Source organism: Etheostoma cragini, chromosome 1 (assembly GCF_013103735.1).
Source record: "Etheostoma cragini isolate CJK2018 chromosome 1, CSU_Ecrag_1.0, whole genome shotgun sequence".
Taxonomy (NCBI): Eukaryota; Metazoa; Chordata; class Actinopteri; order Perciformes; family Percidae; genus Etheostoma; species Etheostoma cragini.
This window is the reverse complement of record NC_048407.1, coordinates 5,108,785-5,112,702: the sequence shown is the minus strand read 5'-3', so window position 1 is coordinate 5,112,702 and position 3,918 is coordinate 5,108,785. Positions and strand designations below refer to the sequence as shown.

Here is a 3,918-nt window from a genome sequence, read left to right as displayed (position 1 = left end):
GGAAAAAGGCTGCAATGAAACAAAGAGTGAAAAATTTAAAGGGGTCTGAATACTTTCCGTACCCACTGTACATATAAATAAATATAAATAATACTAAAGTGACACACACACTAGATTTGTGTCACTTTCCAGGGTTGCTGTATCATGGCTGACTCTGCGCAACTCCCTTAAAATGCATGTGTGTACAAAATATGGGATTTGTAAAGATACATTTCAACTACCAATTAGCTTGTGTACATTGTGTGAAATGACAAATAACAGTATAGTTTTAGATTTCTTAGATCAAAATTATTGCATATATAATATCTGGTTAGCCATGTTAAAACAACAGTTAACAGGGTGGGATGTATGTATATATATATTTCTCACATAAGTTACAGAGTGTTTTACAATAAAAACAGAATAAAAGAAAAGAAAAATCTGAAACATGTACAATTTAAATGACAAAATCATTTCAGCAATTACAATGAATACAGATGTTCTAGATAGATTTAAGAATAAAATTCTGACTAATTGTTTCTGACTTATTGTGATACTTGAAACATAACTGAGAATGCAGTTTAGTTGTATGGGAACAGAAGACAGTGCTGGAGTTTCTAGAGTTTAAATGGCATTGGTGTTGCCCACAGGGGTCTTATTAAAGATGCTTTGTTGCATTATGGGAAATATAGGATCCAGAATTTTTTGAGTTTTTTTGGCAGATTATTTTTTCATTGCACAGCAAAAAGAATCAATATTCAAATAATCAGTCAGTACTATAAAATAATAATAATCACACATTACATGGTTCCAGCATAAAGAGATCATTTTCTTTTCTGTTTCATATGATTGTAAATGGAATCAGAAAATTAGCCGGCTGGCTAACACTGGCACATTTACAGAAATGTTGATGTTATCTTAATAAATTAAATAAATACATGATTAAGTTTGTGATGGACATTCTTACATTATTGTTGTCGTTTAGTAGATTACACAATTAATTATGAATTAATGGGATGAATTAATAATGCTTCTTTCAACCCTATTAGTGAGGTCAAAGTCATAGTAGCTGCCAGTGTCCCACAGGAAGCGCCTAAGAATATTACATTTACAGTATTACAATTACAGTATTTTACACAACTAACCAGGGGTAGGTGGGGTGTAGTCCATGGGGTAGCATGTGTTTGCCGTTGCCAGCGGGTACTTATAATGACTGTGAAGCATTGATTTAAAAAACTAAAAATTATGATTTGATGAACAGAACGTATCACCTCTAACACCTGAACATATTAATTTTAAACAGGCTAGCTAAAAGTTACAATTGGGCTACATAAATGGTAAATAGCTCAAATACAAAAAATACTGCATAAGCTGCTGAAATGGTTACTAACTGTTGGCTAGCTAACAGTTTAAATAGTTAGCTAAAAGTAATGCATAAACGGTTACAAAAAATAGCTTTAAGCAGCTAAAATGGTTATTGACTAACGCTACACAGTTCAAATAGTTAACGCTAGCTAAAAGTAATGGATAAACGGTAAAAAAAAAAAAAAGCTCTAAAACTAAGCGGCTAAAATGGTTAGCTAAAAATATTGACTAAACAGTTCAAATAGTTAGCTAAAAGTAATGGATACACGGTAAAAGAAAATATCTTTAAGCGGCTAAAATTGTTAGCTAGAATTATTGACTACACAGTTCAATAGTTAGCTAAAAGTAATGGATACATGGTAAAAAAAAATAGCTTTAAGCTGCTAAAATGGTTCACTAAAACTACTGACTAAACAATTCACATAGTTAGCTAAATTTCCGTTAGCCTATGTGACACACGGTTGAAACATTCACTGTCCAGTAGTAGCCTACGTTTGCTGACCAAACCAACCTAAATTAGTGACAGTTCAGTAACGGAAAAAGACAATATGCCTATCCACTTTTTTATAACAGTGTTATACATTTGTAACACGAAGGGGTACGTGAGCTCAACAGGGCTGTGGGGGTAGCCTACCTCGGACCGAGAAGGATGAGAGTCCTTGGAAGGGAAATCCACCTGCATCATAGAACATTGTACAGAGCCACAGCCACAGAAGTGTCACTGCAAAAGGCTACTTAAATAGCCTACTGTAAATACATGTAACTATTTATTCTCCTTACTTACATTTCTTATTGTTTTTTATCTTAAGAATGTCTTGTACTTTCTCACCTATCCCTTGCAGCAGCAACAGTGTGAATCTCTCCGTTGTGGGAATTATAAAGCATTTTGAATCTAGATCTGCCCGCTCACATGTAGCTCTGTGCGGGTAAGACCATTTATGAAGCGTGTGCGGAGACCACGGCGACTTTCTAAGTTTCTGGACGTACAGCGACGCTTTCACACAATGCTGCTGTTCATGGAGTCATGCGAACAGCAGCACCGAGACCTGACGGGGTGAATATGGCAGTAAGGAGCCGCAGGTTAACGGCGGCGCTTCCCGCCTGATGTGAGTGTGTGTTTGGGGAGATATAAACACCTTACCTCTTGAGAGGAGGGGGGTTCCTGCGCTCTCTATGCGCTCATACAGTATGGAGATGCAACATCAGTTGTTCTCCAAAAACAGTGCGTTTATCCAACAAGCCCCGAGCCCCCCAGTTTCCAATACAGAAACGTCCAAAAAGTGACAGAGCGAAGCCGCTAAGCTGTCACAGCGTGCCGGTACTTTCTCCCCGGTGAAGTGTCTCATCAGTCTCCGGGTGGCGCACAGCCCGTCTGCCTGCCTGACCCTCTCTCTCTCTCTCTCTCTCTCTCTCGCTCTCTCTCTCACACACTCACACACACACGCACACACGCACACACACATACACACACACACACACAAACGCACACAACTTGGGGCCACAGTCAAAGTTACACACAGACATAGGCTACAGCTTCCGCTCAACACTTTCAGAGTAAAATGACTACACTCTGCTTTAGTTGACGTTACTCTCTTCATGTAGTCAATCAGAGGGTTACATATGGGATTGAACTGGAAAAGTTTATGTGGGTCCTTTATTCCATGCCATGTCCGATGTGGGCATGTGGGCTTGGACCCTGGTATGTATTTATTTATTTATACAATCCTTATTGATCCCTATGGGGAATTTACAATTGACACTTGTTATTACACACTACATGCTCAGGTCCTATACATGCACTAATGGAGAGATGTCAAAGTGAGTGGGCTGCCAGTGCTGGACCAGCGACCTGAGCAGTTGGGGGCGGGCAACTTCCACACTCTGTACTTTGGTCCGGACTGATCTACCGCAACCCTGTGGTACTCGTCTACGTCTGACCCTCACACAGATCACAGGTAAGCCCAGGCCAAATTTTCAACACAATTCAAAACAATAAGGGATCACGGAAGGCCTGTATCATGTGGATGGTCCGACAATGTTGTCATTACTTAGAATTCCTAATGGCAGAGACAGAAAGTATGCACTATAACTTTGAAACAAACGTGGTAAACAACACATAAATCTATGCAAAGTTATCAAAAAGATCATCCAAACACACATCAAATGGCATTGACATCTACAGGTTTTTCTGGCTTATATCGCGTGGAAAGGGGTGCAGCCGTTCACGTTATGTAAATTATTTTATGTTCTGGTCTTATGTATACTCCGTCCTCCACCCCCTTTTTGTCCAAGGCCACTGGAACCACATATTCACTTCAACAGGTTTCATTTGTCACTTTCAACATAAAACTGTAATTACTTTTTCATGATTTTCACCTCTGTAGGGCCATTTAACATTCTGACAAAGGACTATTAGTAACAACAATTATAGGCTGATTCTGGAACATTCTATGCTAATTTGTAGGTGGACAAGGTAAAGGATCAATTTTTTTTTAAATTTTGTCAATGGATCTACCGACTTCACTGAGTATGCAGCTGTGGTTACGTTTATATTGTGTACAGCTCAACTTCCCG

At 38.8% G+C, this 3,918-nt stretch overlaps 1 protein-coding gene across 2 annotated transcripts in view; it reads right to left on the bottom strand.

Moving 5' to 3' along the window:
- Window positions 1–2,730, bottom strand: part of adamtsl3 (ADAMTS-like 3) — a 211,393-nt gene extending 208,663 nt beyond the window's left edge. For both annotated transcript variants that reach the window (XM_034867570.1, XM_034867580.1), the window contains exon 1: window positions 2,486–2,730. The gene's annotated coding sequence lies outside the window, so the exon portion shown is untranslated. The remainder of the gene's footprint in view (window positions 1–2,485) is intronic.
- Between the last annotated feature and the right edge of the window lie 1,188 nt (window positions 2,731–3,918).